The sequence below is a fragment of the Armigeres subalbatus genome, chromosome 3 (genome assembly GCF_024139115.2).
Source record: "Armigeres subalbatus isolate Guangzhou_Male chromosome 3, GZ_Asu_2, whole genome shotgun sequence".
NCBI classification, from domain to species: Eukaryota; Metazoa; Arthropoda; class Insecta; order Diptera; family Culicidae; genus Armigeres; species Armigeres subalbatus.
Genome location: NC_085141.1, coordinates 295,983,700 through 296,006,627, shown reverse-complemented (window position 1 = coordinate 296,006,627; position 22,928 = coordinate 295,983,700). Strand labels below are relative to the sequence as shown.

The 22,928-nt window shown below is 41.9% G+C and overlaps 2 pseudogenes; one reads left to right on the top strand and one right to left on the bottom strand.

The window, feature by feature from the left end:
- The first annotated feature begins 260 nt into the window (after window positions 1-260).
- Window positions 261-1,439, top strand: LOC134224901 (uncharacterized; annotated as a pseudogene).
- Window positions 1,440-1,625: 186 nt separating this feature from the next.
- Window positions 1,626-22,928, bottom strand: part of LOC134224900 (protein gooseberry-neuro-like) — a 164,554-nt pseudogene continuing 143,251 nt past the window's right edge.

The window sequence follows — 22,928 nt, the reverse complement described above, 5'->3', positions numbered from 1 at the left end:
TGCATTGCGGGGGAGTTTGGGTCAAATATTATTTCCGGATTTTTGAAGAATGAGACCCCTTCTGATAGTTCCAGATGTTACCCTATACACCTCCATATGATTTATCAATCTCGTACATCAATTATTGACAGTTGTTGATTGCCATTAGCGCCTCTTGTTAGAACATAGCTGATAGCTAGTTGTACCACATCCTGCCCTGTACCTCTTATCAGCGAACGCCCACAGTTCAACGTCTGCCAGGAACCTCCAAATGTCTTGTTGTATCGCAAAAGTGCAAATTTACAGTTCATGCACTCTGTTTTGGGGGAAGAACGTTGATTTTGGGCAAAACAGCTTCGTCAGTTTTGGTCAGCTGATATCGAAATTACTCACCCACTGACCTCGAAGTCCCCAAAGTATAAGATTCGCAACGCATCGTTTCGCAATAGACAGTACTTCGTTTATTATCAACCTGCTGCCATGGCTGCGACGAAATTGATTCTACTTTCTCTGGTGCTATCAGCCGGAGCATCCCGACTTATATCGTCGCCGTCCGGTCTGGTGGCTAGACAAAATTTAGAGGAGGAGTCGCCCATTGATGGCGGAGAGGAGTTCCCCGAAAACGGGGGTGTTGTAACGGATTCACCCGGAAATGGTGCCGAATGGGATCCGGTTTGTCCTCGTACGGGAAGTGCAGCAGTCTGTTTGGATTGTACCAAGATTTCGGTGTGTTTAAGAGGAACGGTTCTTCCAGCCCGGGACTGCCCTCTGGATGCTCCTTACTGTGTGAACTCAGACATTTCGGGGGCTCACTGTTCAGCAAGGCCGGATGAAGAACGTGAAGGCTGCACCAGCAGTTTCCGGTGTTCATCCGAGGGGTACTTTCCAGGTGAGTTAAAAATAGCGTAATGGAGTTAGTGATTTGTCTAAACGGATTCACATGTCTTCAGATCCAAACAACTGCTACTACTATTACTTGTGCGATGCTGATCTGAATGCCTTCAAATATGACTGCATGCCTGGATACGTGTATGACATGACCAACAAGAATTGCCGAAGACAAATCTTCCCATCGGAATGTAAGACTCTGGATTGTGCGAAATCCAACGGGGTGTGGGTCTATTACGATAACAACAAACAGTTCTACGGCTACTGCTACCAGTCGGAGTCCGGATCGGAAGAAGTAGTGTTGTTCAAATGTAGCGATGGATCTGAGTTCAACGGTCAACAATGCCAGTACAAATGCAGGTCCGAAGGCAAATTTCCTGACACCCAGGATCGGTCAAGGTATTTCGAATGCTACTTCGTTGGGTTCACTCTGAATTCTCGAGTGAAGCAGTGTGCAACGGAATGATTTTCGATGAGAATGCGAAGATCTGCAAATCTAGCCAGGGAGTTAGGCATAGGTGAATTGAATAAAATAGAACTGGTTTTGTAATTTAAGGCATTTATTCACTTTTGTGGATCAATGGTTTTGTTTATTCACTACGCTTTGTTTGGTTGAAGGCTAAGTGAGAGTTCTAGTGCTAAGTTTGTGTCATGGAATTTATCAGAAAATAAATATTTTGATGATTTGCTAACCTAAAACAACTACTTAAACTTATTGATTTTAATATTTAAAATAAGATCTGAATTTAGATTTGGGACCATCTTACTACTAAGCTGAAAACACTATTGCAAAATAGGAAACCATATCTTACATTAACTTAATCCAATGAAAAGAAGGAAACCTTCAAAAAACCTATAAATAAAACAAAGATAAACAGACGTAACATTTGATCATCCAAACACTCAGTTCCAAATGCTTCCTTGGTAAAATCGTGTGCGCATATTTGACGTTCGAAGATTATTTTCATCTGGTCGAATATAAATATTGTAATTAACTAATGGAGAGAGATTTTATTTTTATCGAGAATATTTTTTTCCATTTGATGGTTCAAATATTACGCCCATTTATCTGCGATTAAAATATCCAATCATTCGCCACCCAGTGCACATCAGGACCAATACTTGTTGCTGTAGGCTTGCTGCATCTGGTGGTACTCCATTGGCCCGGAAGGAGCCGACGGTGGACAACTGGGCCCCAAGTTGGCGGCATAGCTCTGTCCGGGGTGCGGCGGATACGTTTGACTCCAGGCTGTTTCCTGCGGGGCGATGTTGGTTGCCGCCGCCGCGGTGACCGAACTCAATTTGGTTGCATAGCTATCACCCAGTGCAGCCGAAGGTCCATGAGATGCCGTTGGACTCAGCTTGACCGACGACGATGCGTTCTCGTGTGCCGGTTTGATGTATTCTTCGTTCATCATCTTGGTGTACTCCGGAGGGATAAAATCTGAAGCGATAAACAAATATTCAGAATATTGTCACAAGTATGGAATATAAAAAAAAACTCACCTTGACTATTCTGATGGAAGCCCATGGGATTCGGCGCGAAATTCTGCCCGCCAAAGTGTCCATGCTGGAAGCCGGAAGAAAACGAGGCCGGATTCTGGCTAACGAAGTCGTAGTTGGCGGCCGCCGCCATTTGGTAGGACTCCTGGGATGCCACTCCTGGATGGTACTGCGACATTGGAAGCGATCCGAGCGAACCCAACGGGGTGGACATCTGCGAGCCGGCATGTTTCCGCAGCCGAGCGCGACGGTTGCTGAACCACACCTGGATGCGTGCCTCCGTCAAGTTGGTGGATGATGCCAGTTCCTCCCGCGTGTACACGTCCGGGTACTGAGTTCGTTGGAAGGCTTTTCCAGTGCTTCCAGCTGCTCACCGGTGAAGGTCGTTCGAGATCGGCGCTGTTTTCGTTTTAGGAGAATCCCGGCTCGGATTCGGTTTCACTCGAGTCGGATCCGCGACCTAATGAGACGGGAAGAGCGAGCAAAGATGTAGGGCAATTAGTCAGCTTTTAAAATGTCACGCGCCGTAATTGATTTCGATTTGGCATTAAATTGCCCAAGATTCGTCATTGCGGAGTTAGCTAACAGATCAAAATTTAATTTCATGCTTGATTTGTGTGCAGCCGACCAGAAACTTCAATCGTGTGAGTGCGCGACTATGGTGGGAAGACAGCGAGTGAATATTTTCACACTATTTTAAGAGACATATGCAAATGATGAAGAATGTTTGAATAGCATAAATATCAAGATTGTACAGAATAGATAATGCTAATGAAAAAAGAAAATATTTGCTTTGCGATTCGTTAGCCTAAGATATTCTTCTGCATATAAAAGAGCATGTTCAGTTGGTTCGCCTTCACATATGCAACATATTGTCATGTGACTTGCATACAACTCAGTAACTTGGTCGGAAACTTGCGTACATTTTTCACATTAGAACTGGACTCCTAGCATCTAATTGGAAAGTTCCATATCCTAGAAATTAGAGTACTTTCATGTTCTATTACGCAATTCAAAGACGAGAAACTTCAATGCAACACTAGATAACATCAAGTACTTATCAAACATATGTGGAGGAGCAAACCTGATAATAGTTGAGTTGAATCCAATTTATATTTCACTTATTTTGATTCTTATCATTATTAAGACCTGGTTCCCCTGTAAAGCTGATAGATCACTTTGACGTAGTGTTTCACGGTGTAAGATCTACCAAACCGAGCCCTAGCTCAATCCATTTTTCAAGCTAGGCCAATAAGTTGTGGTATTTCAAGGATTTATCGTATTTAGTCCTCTACCAATTGCAGTTTTTGAATTATAACAAAATTAACTTTACCCTGCATATGGTTGAAAGATTCAAATTCCTCTCGTTTGAGGCTAAATTGTATGCAGCGGAAACAGATTTTCTAGCAATTAGTTATAAAACCAGGGCCCATCGACCTAGGCTGAACTAACTGCTGGAAAAATTCGAGTTAGGGTTTTATGGATGTACTAACTCTTTATGAACTGGTAAACAATGGTAGTTCGAGGAACACACGGAAATTCTTGTTACTAAATAACTTATCTAGATTGAAATGGTCTTGTAGATAGAGCTAAATCCCGGGTTTGTAGCTTTACTGGTCATATTCTAGAAGCAAGACAAGGATGTGACCAGGGCTCCGATGCATGGCCAATTAACAGTATTACTGTTCTGTTTTCTCAAGGAAGATTTGATAAGGGGCGCGCCTTCAATGAGATTGCTCTCTGTGAAGGGTCTAAATAGCGGGACCGTGTCATGTACTCTTGGGAAAACAAAACAAGAACTGTATCGAAACCGATACTTCATTGCTTCTCAATAGTAATGGAGTAATTCGACATGTGTGTGTCTGTCATCCTCTATCCCTCACCCAACTGGGGGCGTTGGTCAAGTAATACTAAGAATAATTTGATCATATCGCATGTTCCGTAATGGTGCCATTTTTGTTATGAAGACTAGTACTACAAAAAGGAATCACTTATGAGGCAAGGAACCTCAGGAAGTGTAGGGAATGGGATGTACTAGTTGTTCATAACAGGTACAGCAAAGCATCGCAAGGACGCCCTTATTCGTACCAACTACTCAGGGAATAGAAGGTCGAGAAGAGCCACCGTTGCTAACCAAAGCGTGAACCGGATATCTGGGACTCCCACAATATACGCGGCAATAGTAGCAAACCATGCCCTGTGCGTATTTAGTAGCCAATGATATGATTTATGAAGCATCAAAAACATAATAGGGTAAGATGGTGTAATTCACCCCCCGCGGGTGATTAGGGGGGGTCTTTTATACCTTATTACCCTAAAATAGAATAATTAGAACTGGCTCACCAATGTAATTTATCCTTTCGTTGTTAGCAGCTTCGGAAGAACTGCCAAATAGTGTCATTCAGCCATCTGAATCGAAACACATCCCCCGAGCCGACATCCCGTCTTTGAAACCATGCGCTGAATCCGAATACGTCTTCGAACATGATGAGGAAGTCTCGATGGCAGCTGACTGCAGATCATCATCATTGGTACTGCTTCTCCAGAGGACTAACGTCTGGATTCTGCGTCCAGGTAGCACGTTGGAATGGAATTCTAGCTTGGAATCCTTCCGGCGATTGAACTGACGGCGTTGCTTATCACGAGTGCAATCAATTCGGCTTGTGTGGTTTCCAGAATCGTTGATAATCGGCCGAAAAACTTTAAAAAAACTTGACAGCCGAAACAAAATGCGACCGTCCACGCACAAATTCTTGCTGCGACTCATCAGGATAAGACAAAATCTTGTGTAAATGTCTAGTAATGGAGTAATTCGACATGCACTTAAACACTAAGGATACGGGAAATGCTACAATAGATCTAATAACTGGTCGCAGTGGCACACCCGAACAGGAAAAAAAAAAAGACCTGGTTGGCAAATAAGACTTGGGGATCTGTATCGCCAACGGACAGTATAGTTGATTAATTTCTCCTGACTGCTGGAACGATTATACCGCAGAAGCTTTTTCGAGTTGTCGCAAGTAGACTTGTTCCAACTGAGAAAGTTGGTGACTCGGTTGAATGACCACGTTGGAATACAAGACTTATGGACTGATTGATAGCGTTTAGGGGTGAAAGATGTTTCCCTTGGCTTCTTGATAGGGATAAATATGATTTACTTCCAGGACGAGCGGAAAAGGCTAAAGCTTAGTATGCAGTTCTCAAGGAAAATGCTCAAGGAAAATTTGATCATATTACCAAAGTAATTTGGACTGGTAAATGCAATCCAAAAAGTAGGCCTTTCATGGATCCTCGATAATTATGTTGCGATGAATAATAAAGAAGCATTAATGACCAGTCAGATCGAATAGACTCATAACTACCCTCAACGCCTGTCGTTTTGTCGGGTTCTTTGTGTGACGCCAAGGATGTGGAGAATGTAAAGCATCCAAATAAATTCCAGCATGCGTTCAGAAGAGCTATTATTGTCTAGGTGAAACCATTTTACTGAAGCTTGCTTGCCTTCTTCGACTCGTGCAATAAACTTTGAATTAGTATTAGTAATCGCAGTTCCGTAAATGTAAACCACCGAGAGAGACGGTACATGCTGCATAAAAGAAGGATAAAGGCAACATCATATATGCCGTCTTTTCAAGGGATATTCCGTGGTTTTCTGAACTTTTCAGCAGGAAAAAACTTGTGTCCTTCTCCTTTGACATGACTGACCTCGAGCGCCAACTTCATTGATTAAAGAATGCTTAGCCCAGCTGTGCGTCCGATGAATTTGCCTCAGCTATTTTAATATTCGCTGTTGAGTTTCTCCGACCACTTGTTTCTCCGAACCAACTGTTCTTTCAAGGATTCGCCTATGTTCATTAAGAAATGTTTTTACAATTCACCCAGGAGCGCTTTTGGAAATACTCCTAGCAATTCTTCTGTAAATTTACCCAGAAAATTCTCCCCAAGCAATCCATCTGAAGATTTCCACAGGTGTTCTTCCGGAAACTCCAGTAATTCCTCTGGGAACTACCACAAGCATTTTCACCAAGAAATTCCTTCGGAAACTTATTATAGATATTTCTCTTGGAAACCCAGATGAAATTTTCTCAGTGGTTCATCCGGAAGTTTCCCCTAGAAGTACCCAGAATTCCTACAAAACTTTCATACGAATTTATTCGAAGACTTCCTTAGGAATTCATTCTGAAACTCTAACAATATCATTTGCATTTTTTTTTTAGTTCCTACAAGAATTCCTCCGGAGGTTACTCAAAGAATTCCTCCAACACTTTCTTTAGGAATTCCTCCGGAAGATCCGCCGGGAATTCCTCCAAACCATCCTCTAGGAATTCCACTGGAACTTCCTCTAGGAATACCTCAGGAAGTTCCTCCAGTAATTCTTCCGAAAGTTTCCCCAGTAATTCTTCCGGGAGATCCTCCAGCAATACCTCTGAAAATTCCTCCAGGAATTGCTCCGGAAGTTCCTCCATGAGTTCCTTCCAAAGTCCATCCAGGAATTCCTCTGGAAGCTCCTCCTGGAATTCGTCCGAAAATTCCTCCAGGAATTCCTCCGGAAGCTCCTCCAGGGATTCCACCATAAGTTCCTCCAGGAGTTTCTCCAGTAATTTTTCTGGAAGTTCCTCCAGGAGTACCTCTGGAAATTCCTCCGGGAATTGATCCAGAATTTCTCCGAAAGTCCCTCCAGGAAATCGTCCGGAAATTCCTCCAGGAATTCCTCCGGAAATTTCTCTAGTAATTCCTCCGGAAATTCCTCCAGAAATCCCTCGGAAATTCCTCCAGGAATTCCTCCAGGAATTCCTCCAAGAATTCCTCCGGAAATTCCTCCAGGAATTCATCCAGAAGTTCCTCCAGTAGTTCTTCCGGAAGTTTCTCCAGTAATTCTTCCGGAAGTTCCTCCAGAAATACCTTTGGAAGTTCTTCCGGGAATGGCTCTGGAAGTTCCTCCAGGAATTCCTCCGAAAGTTCCAACAGAAATTCCTCCGGAAGTTCCTCCAGAAATTCCTCTGGAAGTTCCTCCAGTAATTCCTCCGGAATTCCTCGAGGAATTCGTCCGAAAATTCCTCCAGGAATTCCTCCGGGAGTTTCTCCAGAAGTTCCTCCAAAAATTCTTCCGGAAGTTCCGCCAGGAGTACCTATGAAAGTTCCTACAGGAATTCCTCAGAAAGTTCCTTCAGGAATTCCTCAGAAAGTTCCTTCAGGAATACCTCAGGAAGTTCATCCGGAAATTCTTCCTTAAGTTCCTCCAGTAATTCTTGCGGAAGTTCATCCAGGAATTCTTTCGAAAGTTCCTCCAGGAATACCTCTGGAAGTTCCACCGGGAATTGCTCCGGAAGTTCCTCCAGTAATTCTTCCGAAAGTTCCTCCAGTAATTCTTCCGGTAGTTCCTCCAGTAACTCTTCCGGAAGTTCCTCCAGTAATTCTTCCGGAAGTTCCTTCAGAAATACCTCTGGAAGTTCCTCCACGAATTCGTCCGGAAATTCCTCCAGGAATACCTAAGTAAGTTCATTCGTAATTCTTCCGGAAGTTCCTCCAGTAACTCTTCCGGAAGTTCCTCCAGGAAATTCGAAAGAATTCTTCTGAAAGTTCTTCCAGGAATACCTCCGGAAGTTCCACGGAATACCTCCAAAGTTGCTCGGAATTTCTTCCAGGAATTCCTCCGAAAGTCCCTTCAGGAAATTCTCCAGGAATTCCTCCAGGAAATCCTCCGGAAGTTCTACCAGCGATTCTTCTGGCAGTTCCTCTAGGAATTCGTCCGAAAATTCCTCCAGCAATTCCTCCGGAAGTTCCTTAAGAAATTCTTCCAAAAATTCTTCGAGGAGTTCCTCCAGGGATTCCCCTGGATGTTCCTCCAGGAATTCCTCCGGGAGTTCCTCTAGTGATTCTTCCGGAAATTCTTCCAGGACTGAAGTTCATCCGGAAATTGCTCCGGAAGTTGCTTCAGGAGTTCCTTCGAAAGTCCCTCCAGAAAGCCGTCCGGAAATTCCTCCAGGAATTCCTCCGGAAGTTCATCCGGAAGTTCCTCAAATGTCATAATGTTCTTTCTCACATTCTTTTACGAATGCTTTGGAAAGTTCTTCCAGGAATTTCTCCAGAAGTTTCTTTAAAAATTCCTACAAAAAATCCTTAAAAATTTACTCTCGAATTTTCTTCAGAAATTTCTACGAAAGTTCTTTCAGGAATTTTTCCGGGTGTTCTTTCACGAATTCCTTCGAAAGTGCTATAAGGAATTTTTTCGCAACTTCTTTCAGTTATATTGGGCAATTCCTTGTGAAGTTGCATAACGGATTCCTTCAGAAGTTCCTTTGGCAAGTCCTCCAGAATAATGATGAATTTTGTATTAAAATTAAAAATCACTCTAAAAATGTTAAAAAAAACCTCCGGATTTTTTTTAGGAATTCCTCCCTAAGTTCCTCCAGTATTCCTTTAGGAAGTTCCTTCTGTTTATTCTTCGAAAGTTGATTCAGGAAACCTCTGAAAGTTCCATGAAGATTTTCTACGGAATTTCTTTTAGGAATTCCTTGGGAAGTTCCTTCAAGAACTCCCCCGGAAGCTGTAGCAACTTCCGGAAGAATTTCTAAAGGAACTTCCAAAAGATATACTTTTGTAATTTCAAGAAAAAATCCTCAAGGAACTTCCGGAAGAATTCTTGAAAAACTTCCGGAGGAATTCCTGTAGCAACTTCCAGAAGTATTCCATGATGGAATTTCCGAAGGAGCTCCTTAAGGAACTTGCAGAGGAATTCCTGAAAGAACAATTGGAGAAATTTATGAAAGATCCTCCCTAGGAATCTCTGATTAAAATTCGAGAGGAATTCCTTCAGGAACTTTTGGAAGAATTTTTGAAGAAACTTCCGGAAAAATATCTGAAGAAACTTCCGGAGGAATTCCTGAAAGAACTTTCAAAAGCATTTCTGAAGGAATGTGAAGAAGAACATCTTGACATTTTTCTGGTAAAACTTCCGAACGAATTCGTGGAGGAACTTCCGGAGATACGCCTGAAGAAACTTCCGGAGGATCTTCTGGTGAAGTTCTCGATAAAACATATTGCGGACATATTCCTGGTAGAACTTCCGAAGCAATTTCTCAAAGAATTTCAGGAGGAAGGAACTATACTAGATATTCTCGAAGGAACTTCCGGAAGGAACTGTGGGGTTTGAGTATATTACCATCAGCGTGTGATTGTACATTAACACTTCAGCGTGTCGATCAGTGCGCCGCAAGCCATGACTCGCCCTCTTCTGGTCAGACCTCCGTGGCGTGTACACGCACCCACGGAGAGCTGCTGTCATAACAATTTGCTCCGGCCATTTGGGGCTACACATTTTGGCGATCCTGCCAGGTTATTTGTTGGATCCTGATGCTGATTTCAAAAGGTGAGTTGAATTCAATTGGTAATGTGCTAATGTGTTAAAACATCTGACGATTAAAAAAAACACAAGGCAATGGGTTTGTATTACTACAAAGCGCGTCTGGAAGAACGCTGCAAAATGGATTGTGGTTTGGAAAATCACAAAGCGCGTCTGGAAGACCGCTGTAAAATGGATTGTGGTTTGAAAAATCACAAAGCGTGTCTGGAAGACCGCTGGAAAATGGATTGTGGTTTGAAAAATCACAAAGCGTGTCTGGAAGACCGCTGGAAAATGGATTGTGGTTTGGAAAACCACAAAGCGCGTCTGGAAGACCGCTGGAAATGGATTGTGGTTTGAAAAATCACAAAGCGCGTCTGGAAGACCGCTGGAAAATGGATTGTGGTTTGGAAAATCACAAAGCGTGTCTGGAAGACCGCTGGAAAATGGATTGTGGTTTGAAAAATCACAAAGCGTGTCTGGAAGACCGCTGGAAAATGGATTGTGGTTTGAAAAATCACAAAGTGTGTCTGGAAGACCGCTGGAAAATGGATTGTGGTTTGGAAAATCACAAAGCGTGTCTGGAAGACCGCTGGAAAATGGATTGTGGTTTGGAAAATCACAAAGCGTGTCTGGAAGACCGCTGGAAAATAGATTGTGGTTTGGAAAACCACAAAGCGCGTCTGGAAGACCGCTGGAAAATGGATTGTGGTTTGGAAAATCACAAAGCATGGGAGACCGCTGGTTTGTGGTTTGAAATACCACATGGCATGTCTGGGAGACCGCCGAAAATTTTTTTGACAATCTAGAAAATCCCAAGGAAACATTTATTTTGGTTAAAATAAATTTAGTTTGAAATGTATAACTTAGCTTTAGTGTACATGAGACTACCAGTTAAGCTAGTTCTATCGAAATCTGAGAGATATGGAGTTCTATCATATGCTACAAAGTTGTTTGGAAGGCTTGATATATTATCTTGAAGTTATTTTGGAATTTGCTGACTTAGTAGTCGTAACGGAATTACCCGTTGGATGAGATATCCAACATTCATGAAGCTCAAAAAACGATGCCAGCATTCACAAAGTCATAATTTTGAAGTTATTGGCTAATAGTACTGGTTAACATAAGTCTAAAATTTAGGAATAAACTTATGCTATCCCATTTAAGTATGATATCTCTGCGAAATTTTAGATAAATATCATATCCTTTACCGTTTCAACCCGAGCATCTCCTGAATCGTTTCCTGGTTTCAGTGCCGCTGCAAACAATCGTTTCATCTCAACCATCAATCGGACAACGGGATGCAATAACGTCAGCTCTATGGAAGCCCCAAGCCCCCCCGCCACAGTCGTGACATTCCCGCCAACGTTCAACAGTCGTCCCGGTCCTGTGTGTGGGTGCGGAGGAGGGGTCTTCCAACATCCAGCTCACGGCAAGTACCAAAATGCATCGACTTGTTCAGAATCTGATCCGTATCCCGGTTTCAGCGGCGAATCATCTGAAATAGAACTCAACATCCCATCAATCAACACCTGTGAGCAGAACAACTCGCCCCGCAGAGGCAATGCATCAGCCGATGATCAGAAAGTGCATCAATTCATCTCTGTTTACTACCAAAACGTGCGTGGTCTGCGTACCAAAACAACGGAATTGAAATTAAGGTTGTCTTCCTGCGACTACGACATCATTATCTTCACCGAAACATGGCTTCGATCTGATATCAGTAACTCGGAGCTGACGTCCGAATATTCCATATTTCGTTGTGATCGTAACTTGGCAACTAGTGAACTTTCAAGAGGCGGGGTGTTCTCGTGGTAGTGAAGAACGGGTTACAATGTTTGGAGGTCTTATTAGATTGTAGCCAGTTAGAGCAAGTGGTGATTTGCGTGAAACTGCCACATCGGTCGCTATTCATCTGCAGCATCTACTTACGACCGAACTCAGCCTCTGAGTCTTACTCAACACACATGCTTCAGCAGTCCAACGTATCTCCGATAAATCGGCAGACAACGACATCATTCTGATTCTCGGTGACTATAATCTTCCTCGTCTACACTGGAATTTCGACGAAGACATAAACGGATTTCTGCCAACAAACGCCTCAAGCGAATCTGAACTGATTCTAATGGAATCTACCTCAACATGTGGTCTCGTGCAGTTGAACCCCTTCGCCAACCCGAACGGAAATCTACTTGATCTAGCATTTTCGAATTCTCCTGACAGTATCGAAATGTTGCAACCCCCTCTTCCAATCTTAAAGGCCGACAATCATCATCCCCCATTCGTACTGCAGATCGATCATCGTGGACCAACAACCGCCCATGCGCTACCTGAGGCCACTATGCAACTGGACTTTAAACATTGCAATTTTGACTTGCTTAACGCCGAACTGTCATCAATAGACTGGGTGATTTATTATATTTTATCTCAGCGGTCACTCGGTTGACGCCAGTGTGTCCCTGTTTTACGACAAACTGTTTGAAGTTCTGAATACACATGTGCCTCGTCGCCAACATTCGTCAAATGGCATTAGCAGAAAGCCTTGGTGGACAGCTGAATTACGCAATTCACGGAATAGGCTGAGAAAGTTTCGCAATCGCTACTTTCTCGACAAATCGACCGAGAACCGAGAAATGCTCCGCCTTGTTGAATCTTCTTACAACGAGCTTCTATCAGCAACCTACAGGATATACTTGATAAGACTGGAATCTGATTTGAAACAAAATCCATCAATGTTCTGGAGGCACGTGAAAGCTCAAAGATGTAGCAGCGGTATACCAAACAACGTGTCATATCGCGATGAAACTGCTAGTACACCCGAAGAAGCAGCAAATCTTTTCTCGGAATTTTTCCGGACCGTATATATTTCAGATGCTCCTCAACCGACTTCTGGATGTTTCAGCGACGTGCCAAATCATAGTATTCATCTACCACCTATAAACCTCTCTCACGACGATGTGCTTCGGGAGTTGTCAAAAATAGATGTATCCAAGGGATCTGGAGTTGATGGTTTACCACCGTTACTTGTAAAAAACTGTGCTACTTCATTGGTTGCACCACTTGCTCTCTTGTTCAACCGCTCTTTAGATGAAAAAACGTTTCCGAGCTTTTGGAAAACTGCATTCATGATTCCTGTTCATAAATCAGGCAGTTTGAACCACGTTGAAAATTATCGCGGAATCTCAATCCTCTGCTGTTTGGGTAAGATTCTCGAGTCTCTGGTCCACAAGATAATCATGAATGCTTCAAAACTGGTAATTTCCGAGTACCAACACGGATTTGTCCCAAACCGTTCCACCACAACAAATTTGATGTGTTACACCAACGTGCTATTTCGTGAGATCGAACGACGCAATCAAGTCGATTCAGTTTACATAGATTTTTCAAAAGCTTTTGACATCGTTCCTCATGTATATGCCATAGAAAAACTAAAACACGTTGGTTTCCCTGAATGGATTATGGACTGGCTCCTGTCGTATCTGTCAGACCGGAAAGCTTTTGTTAGATTAAATTCCGCACGATCTGACATTTTCGCTATACCTTCCGGCGTTCCACAAGGCAGCGTCCTGGGGCCGCTTATCTTTGTTCTGTTCATCAACGATCTGTGTCACCGTATATCTTCCGGAAAACTCTTTTTTGCGGACGATCTGAAAATGTACAGAGTAATATCATCTGCCTTGGATTGTCTCATACTGCAGAATGACGTTGATGAGCTATTAAGGTGGTGCAAACAAAACGGCATGTCGGTGATTATAAAAAAATGCAAAATAATTACATTCACGCGAAGACACAATACTATTCATCACCGTTACTCTATGGAATCCATGGATTTGGAACGTGTGCAAGTTATTCGCGATCTAGGAGTTACTATGGACAGCAAACTCCGTTTCAATGAGCATATCGCTATTATCACCGCCAAGGCTTTTTCCGTGCTCGGATTCATTCGCCGTAACGCTAAGCAGCTAACCGAGGTGTACGCGCTTAAGTCATTGTTCTGTGCTCTAGTTCGCAGTACTTTGGAATACGCATCACCTGTTTGGACTCCGTATCACACCACGCAAACTATTCGTATTGAACGAGTACAAAAACTGTTCCTGCGCTTCGCACTTCGTAACCTTCCGTGGAACGACCCTATACACCTCCCCGACTATAGAGAACGCTGCGGTTTGATTGGCTTGGAGCTGCTTTCCGACAGGCGGAAACGCCTGCAGCAACTATTTATCTTTGACGTGCTGCAGAATAATATAGATTGCACCGTTACAGGACATCTTTCTAAGCGTGCCTCAGCGCCATTTACGACAGTCAGAATTTATTATCGTTCCCAGACACCGAACCAATTATGGTGATAACAATCCGATGTGCTCCTGTTTAAGGGCGTTTAATGTAGTTAGTGATCGTTTCGATTTTACTATGTCTAAACAATGTTTTAAAAATAGATTAAGGAATTAGAATAAGTCAGTCTGTGCGATCCTCTCGAAGACCAAATAAATAAATAAATATCCTAGGCCAGATGTTCCCAAACTACTTGTACATGCGACCCACCTAGCAGAATCACATATTGCTTGCGACCCTCCCACATTGGCTTTTAGAATTTGGATAAAAAATAAATTCGCGTTAGATTGTACAAACAAAAGATATTTTAGTTACTAGATAAAGATTGTCGCTTCGGTTCCCTTTGTTCTGCTGTCCGAAACATGTGTGGTACATACCTGTCAAATCGTATGGATTTTCCTTCTTTGACATTTAGCTCCCCTATCCTCGCCAGCAAAAGATGTTTCGGACAGCGACGACAGCGACAATCTTTATCTAGTAACTAAAATATCTTTTGTACAAACCATTATGAATTGCTTCATATCCCATCATTATATTACTTTGAATGGATTGGCAATGATTTGGAACTCGAACGGATTTGGATTAGATTTTGGTTGGATTTGATTGGAATGGATTTGAATTGGATATGGATTGGATTTGGATTAGATTTTGGTTAGATTTGGATTGGATTTGATTTAGATTTGGATTATAATTGCATTTAATTGGATTTGGATCGGATTTGGATTAGATTTTGATTGCAGTGAATTTGGAATGGATGTGGAACGGATTAGGATTGAATGTGGAATAATAGATTTGGATTGGATTTGGATTGGATTTGGATTAGGTTTTAATTGGATTTGTATTTGATTGAAATGGATTTGAATTGGATATGGATTGGATTTGAACTAGATTTGAATTGGATTTGATTTAGATTTGGATTAGAATTGCATTTGATTTGATTTGGATTTGGAACGGATTAAGATTGGATTAGGATTTGATGTTGATTGGAATTATTGGATTGAATGTGGCTTGGATTTTTATTGGAATTGGATTGAATTTGGATTGGATTTGAATTGTTTGGATTTCATTGTATTTGACAAAATCTTATAATTTGTTGTTCTTCATTCACTACATAGATCCAAATCTAATGGCTGTGATAGATCTGTGGGACAAAATAGGGACAAAATAATGATTCAAGATTCGTCTTTCGCAACCCATCATTGATCAGCCCACGACCTCCCTGGGAGTCGCGGCCCACAGTTTGGGAACACATGTTCTAAGCGGTTGTTAGCAAGTTCAACATCGATATGTTGAAGGTCAGCTTGCTGGTATTACTATATATGAAGCTGATAGTTGAATTTAATGGACGGTATAAGATATTTAGATTATTGCTATAATATAAAATGTTTCTTTGAGATCAATTACCAATTTAGTTTAACATTTTGATGACACAACCTATTCACTTGCATTTTGTTGTTCTGCGAATGAAAACCACGATGATCACACAAGTTTTTTTTTTTTTTTTTATTAGCTTTATTAAGGAGACTTGCAGCCCCAGGCTGGCTCGCCTCCGGATCATACAAGTTTATTTTAGAGTTCAGTTTTCCAAGGAAATCATCGGTTTCTCAAAAGCAATATGTTCATCTTCGTCTCGCGCAAATAACTTTTAAAAAATCAATGCGTTCTATGCTAGAGAATTTTTTTTGTTTTTTTTTTAATGAGAGAAGAAGGGAAATGTGGGGTTTGAGTATATTACCATCAGCGTGTGATTGTACATTAACACTTCAGCGTGTCGATCAGTGCGCAGCAAGCCATGACTCGCCCTCTTCTGGTCAGACCTCGGTGGCGTGTACACGCACCCACGGAGAGCTGCTGTCATAACAATTCGCTCCGGCCATTTGGGGCTACACAGGAACCTCCAGAGGTATTCCTGAAGGGAAATCCAGAGTGGAATTCCTGGAGGAATTTCTGGTAGAAATCTTGAAGGAACTTCCAGTGGGATTCCTGAAAGAGCTTCCGGTGGAGGAACTTCCGATCGATTTCTGCATGAATTTTCGGAGGAATCTTTAAAAGAACTTCCGGAAGAATTTTGTAAGGGACTTTTGAAGGACTTCCTAAAGGAACTTACGAAAGAATTCCTGGGGCAACTTTCGGAGAATTACCTAAAGAATCTTCCGAAAAAAATATTGAAGGAACAACCGAAGGAAACACTGGGGGAAATTACGGAGCAATTCCAGAAAAAAATAATACGGAGGAATTCCGGAAATAACTTTCGATGGAATTTCTAATACAGCATCCGATGGAACTTACGAAAGAATTCCTGAAGGAATACCAGGAAGAACTTCTGGACAAATTGATGGTATCCCGAGCAGCACAAGTCAGACTAAAATGGTTGCAGCAACTTGATAGTGACCAAATCTAGTCGCATATCCGTTGCAGTAATCTATGTGGGACATGTGTGCTACTTGGGATGACTTCCATAAAAATACCCGGAGGAACTCCGGAGAAATTCCTGTAAGAACTGCTGGAGTAACTTCCGGAGGAATCACTGATAGCACTCTCAGAAGTATTCCTGGACGAATTCCTAAAGGAACTTCCGGTGGAATTCCTGAAGAAACTTCCGAAGGAAATAGTTAAGGAACTTCCAGAGGATCTCCTTAGGAAACTTATGGAAGAATTTCTGAAGCAACTTTTGAAGGAATACCTGAGGGAACTTCCGAAGGAAATATAGGAGGAACCGACGGAGAAATACCTTAAAGGACTTCCGAAGGAATTCCTGTAGTAACTTTCAGGGGAATTCTTGGTGGATTTTCCGGAGGAGCTCCATCCGGGCACTTTTGGAGGAATTCCTGAAGGAACTTACGAAGGATTTCTTAAAAGAACCTTCGGAGGAATTCCTGGAAATTTTTTTGAGAGGAATCCTGAAGGAATGTTAGCAAGAACTTCCAGATAAATTCCTGGACGAACTTCCTAAGGAATTTTTGATGGAATTTCATTAGGAAGTTCTAAAGGAACTTATAGAGGAGCTTTTGAAGGAACTTAACGAGGTATTCCAGAAAGAACTTCCGGATAAATTCCGGAAGTATTCCTGAAGGAACTTTCGGAAGAACTTTCTGTGGAATTCCTGAAGGAAGTTTTGGTGGAATTCCTGAAGGAACTTCCGGAGGAATTCTTGAAGGAACTTCCGGAGGAACTCCTGAAGCTACTTCCGGAGGAACTCCTGTAGGAACTTCCAGAGGAACCCCCGGTTTAATAACAGGACACTGCCCGAGTAAATATTATTTGAAACAACTATGTAAAGTTCAAGATGATACCTGTCGTTTCTGTGAAAGGGACACGGAAGATTCGGAACATTTATTGTGTACCTGTGGAGCACTTTTCCAAAAAAGGCGCAAATTTTTCGATAAAGGACTAATACAACCATCAGATGTATGGATGACTTCTCCCAGTAAGGCAATACATTTCATAAGATACGTTATACCTTATTGGGAAAATGCCTACAATCAGCAAGTGGAAGTCACTCAAATTCATAGTGATATGACACACTGACAAGGCACAAACATTAAAACGGGGCCTGCCACAATAGATCAACCAACTGGTCGCAGTGGAAAATGTACCCAACAAGGAAAAAAAAAACCCTGAAGGAACTTCCGGAGGAACTCCTGAACGAACTTCCGGAGGAACTCCTGAAGGAACTTCCGGAGGAACTCCTGAAGGAACTTCCGGAGGAACTCCTGAAGGAACTTCCGGAGGAACTCCTGAAGGAACTTCCGGAGGAACTCCTGAAGTAACTTCCGGAGGAACTCTTGAAGGAACTTCCGGAGGAACTCCTGAAGTAACTTCCGGAGGAACTCCTGAAGGAACTTTCGGAGGAACTCCTGAAGGAACTGCCGGAAAAACTCCTGAAGGAACTTCACGGGGTATTCCAGAAAGAACATCCGGAGGTATTTAAAAATCAACCTCCGGAGGAATTCCAGAAAGATATTCCGGAGGAAATCCTGAATGAATGTCAGGTGGAATTCCTGAAGGAATTTCTGGTGCAATTCCTGAAAGAACTTCCGAAGAAATTTCTAAACATACTTCCGGAGGAAAGCCTACAGGAATCGTCGGAGGAATTGCTGGAGGAATTCCCACAGGAATTATCGAACGAATTGTCGATGGATTAGCTGGAGGAACGCTCGGAGGAATTTTCAGAAGAATTTCTAGAGGAATTCAGGGAGTTATTACATGAGAAAATCCTGAACGATTTCTCGTTGGAATACCTGGAGAAATTTTCGGAATGCCTGGAAAAATTGTTAGAAATTATTAGTGAAATTCTCGGAGGAAATCCAGGATGAATTACGTAGAACCACAAGAAATTCTGAGGGAATTCAGGGAGGAATTCCTGGAGAAAATCTAAGTGGAACCCCTGGACGAATTTCCGGAGGAATTCCAGAACGGATTATTTTCGAAATTTTATAAAGAAATGCCCGAAGAAATCCTGAGTAGTTCCTGGATAAATTGCTGTATTTGCCGGATGAATTCCCGAAGAAACTTACTGGAAGAATTCGCGTAGAAATTGGAAGTATTCATGAATGAATTATTGGGGAAATTCGTGGAGGAATATATTTGGGATTTCGTGAAACAATTGCTGGAGGAATGCATGGAAGAATTCTCACGGGAATTCCTTGAGGAATTGCCGGTGGAAGAGTTCCAGTGCTTAAAATCTCAGGACGAATTTCCGAGAATTCTTCGACAAACTTTCGGTGGAATTTTCGGTGGAACTCCCGAAGGATTTGTCTTCTAAGTTTTTTTTCATGGGCCGGAAGAATTCCCGGTGATGTTCCTGGTGGACGTCCCAGAGAAAACCCCGGAAAAGTCCTAGATAAATTATCTGAGGAATTACCGAAGATGTTCCTGAAGTATGGCTTAGAAAAATTCAAAGCGGAGTTCCTGGGGTTGTTCTCGAATGAATTCCTAGAAAAAGTCGTGGAGGAAGGTGCTGAGGAATCTTCGTAGGAATTCCAGCAGGAATCCTCTTAGAAATGTGTGGATGATTTTTCGAATGCATTCCTTTAGGATTCGTGAAACAATATTTGAAGAAACTCAGGATAAATTTCTGGACAAACTCCAGAATCAATCCCTGGAGAAACTGGACTAACGTTCGGAAAAAATCTAAATGAACATCAAAAGAAGTTCATGAATTTGATCGAATTCAATGAGTAGTCTTTGAAAGACTTCCTTGAGGAAATCTCATAGGGGAGTTCTTTGATGAATTTCTGGGAAGTATCTCGGGAAATGTTTGGAAAATATCCTATAGATATTTTCTGGAAGAACCTCTAAAGGACCTGATGGAGGATTTACAAGAAACTCCAGAATACATTCTTTAAAGAACTTCAGAAAGAATTCCAGGGGAAATTATTGGAGGAACACCAGAATTATAGTATTTTCTGGAACTCCAGTAGAGAAATTTCAAAGAAACTGACGAAACTTCCGGAGAAATTTCAGGAGTATTTTCAGGAAAAAATGTCATTTAATGATTACTGAATTTAAAAAAAACACATAGAATCTTGAAAAATTTTACACAATATTGGTTACACATTGCTCGAAGACCACAATGATCCATGAGACGGACAGGACTATAAATAGTACAGGTTTTCACTCACTCGAGAGGATTTATCTTCGGCGTGGTTATGCCGTACGTTTACAGGTTGGTTGTTCTTACTTTGCATTCAATATCGGCCACGACCTCCAGCTTATAAGGCAGAAGCGGTAGCCCCTAGACCACCGAGCTCGTCATATTTCACCCAAAAACTGTAAATTTCACTTAAACGTATAGGTGTATTTTATTTGAATAATTTATTTAAAATCTGTGTTCTTCATATTTTCCAATAATTTCACACTTCAATTTGCAACCAGTACTCTTTATATTATTTTCATACTACGGATCTTGATAATCCTTTTGATTTTTTTTATATTTATCTCTAACGATATATTTAATCTGAATTCTAAAGAGCAATAAATTAACATCGAAAATAGGATTATTTTTCTTCATTGTTGTTTTTGTGATCTTCCCCACACAGCGTCAGGTCAATCTGTAGCCAAACCATGGTGTCGAAATCTAGATAAGGCATAGGAAGCCCTGAACCATCGAGATGAACGACCTAACTGATCCCCATGTCGGCCATCCATTCCACCCAATCTCAGAAGACGACGTCATTCGGTATCCCTTCCAATAGTATTCTGAAGTAGATGGCTTCACTCTTGATTTGAATGTCGACCGACTGGCACCTGGGAATCCGACCTGAAACTAAATGGAATGAGGTCATGTTATCAGCAATGACGCAATATTCATCTTAATAAAATTAAATAAGAATCTTTCAGATACACATACCTGTAAGCTAATTTTATTTTTTTTATGAACATTTTGCCGGAAACCAACTTTGAATCGCGGACAAAACGAACCGGAGCAGTACGAAATCAACAAAACGTCACGTTTACTTGCGGAATAATGAATGCATCGATGCATTATTCCGCAAGGCATACTGTCAGACTGTGTTTTCTTCACTGCAGTTGGCCTGCTGTTGCAAAATTGTTCTCTCCTTGTCAGCTCCGTACTGCTCAAGGAATCTCAGTAGCGCAATCATTCCTTGACCATTACTTTTTCTATCTTTTTGCACAGTACTTTAGAAGTCCATACAACGCAAGGTAACCGAAGTATTGCATGCTTGACTGTTAACAATCGCAGTAAACAAACTGTTGAGTTCTATGTTCAAATAATTTTATCTTCATTCACTGAGTCAACAGTTTAACGCCACACGGTTCGAGGTCACATCTCTCCATCCTCGGTTGCTTTCCACGCTCGTCAAGTCGTTCTGCACCTGGTCATCCCTGGTCAGCCCACCTCGCTTACTGCGCTCCATGCCTCCTTGTCCTTAGCAAGGACAAATTCCTCGACCACCTCGGGTGGTTTATCGGAATCTATGACAAAAGGTCGAAGGACAAAAGGTCGAAAGACAAAAGGTCGAAGGACAAAAGGTCGAATGAACAAAAGGTCGAAGGGACAAAAGGTCGAAGGGACAAAAGGTCGACGGGACAAAAGGTCGAATGGACAAAAGGTCGACGGGACAAAATGTCGAAAGGACAAAAAGTCGAAGGGACAAAAGGTCGAAATTACAAAAATGGTTAAAATTGAAAATCCATAGTATTGAGAACAAAACAAATGAAAACTATGATGTGAGTACCGTCATCCCGACACTTGGCCAAATAAGGGTCAGATTGGCCCATGTTTTCAACAAATTCAGCACAAGGAAAATGTAATATAAGACCCTTTTCGAGCGATTCAGATAGCCGACCTACAGACTCTAATTTCTACACAAAACTCTACCACTAATATGCAATATGCATAAGCACATTCATTCATTTATTTAGCTTACATCTAAACAGAAACCACTGAGTCAACAATTTGACGCCACAATACACGAGTTAATAATTCGAGAACACGGAGTACTGGTTAAAAAAAATTAAACGTCTCACTACCTTCACTGTCCACAACCAACTGATTTATTATCCTGAACTTAACTACATTACAAGTATGCTAAGTCTGCACTGGCTCGGTAGGTACAGGTTTGATGATCGCCCTCGATATCGTTCGCCTAGTTCTGCTGATGTCCGGTCGGCAACGACGTTAACTCACGGTTCGATACCGCATCTCTCCAGCCTCGAATGCGCCCCATGCTCGCCAAGTCGCCAAGTCGCTCGCTGTGCTCCATGCCGTCTCGTATCTGCTGGATCGGTAGCGAACACCATCTTTGCAGGGTAGTTGTACGGAATTCTTGCAACATGCCCTGCCCATCGTACCCTTCCAGCTTTAGCTACCTTCTGGATACTGGGTTCGCCGTAGAGCTGGGCTTGCTCGTGGTTCATTGTTCGCCGCTACACACCGTCTTTTTGTACACCGCCAAAGGTGGTCCTCAGCACCCATTTCTCGAATACTCCGAGTGCTTGCATATGCACAATCATGATTTTATCCTGAAACACTAATGCAGGATCGTTCATGCTGTGTACCATGAGAGAGATTTTTCGTTAATGTTGAATAATATACAACTTCACGCATGTTTGAGTGTTAAAATGATTCGTAAGGTTGAATCACCGAATAATGTGCATAATGTAAACTGTTATGTACGGCTTAAGGCCAGTCTTTGTGTACATGATTCAGTGTTTATTTCTTATTTAAAACCAATAATAACGTCACATTGAATTAAAACCAATAATATTCCCATCTAATACATGATGATGAGTGGAAAATGAATTTGACACACATTTATACAAGAGACTTCTGATTCTCCATGATCGACATCGGATGTATAGGAATGTATAGGAAGTCGCGTTGGTGAAATAACTAATTATACGACACTGAATCAAAGATACCAAAACCAACGTATTTCACTCAAACATGCACTCGAAGCGACACGTGTTACAAGAGCACGATCTAACAAGTTTTAATTTTTCAGTTCTCGTCTCGAGAACTAATCAAAATCATACAATGCTCGCCCTGGCTGTTGAATATTCACCGTAAATTGGTTAAAGAACTGCCCATGAAATAAAGAAGGAGAAATCTCTGGGAAATGTAACAAGCTAAATTTGTTTTCAGAAACATGTTTACAAACTTGTCGTATATTTAGTATTTTTCATGTATACAGAATTATAGATTTTTAAATTTTGTCCATTCGACTTTTTGTCCCTTCGACCTTTTGTCCCGTCGACGTTTTGCCTCCTCGACCTTTTGTCCCGTCGACCTTTTGTCCCGTCGACCTTATGTCCTTTCGACCTTTTGTCCCTTCGACCTTTTGTCCCATCGACCTTTTGTCTCTTCGACCTTTTGTCCGTCGACCTTTTATCCTTCGACCTTTTGTCTTTCGACATT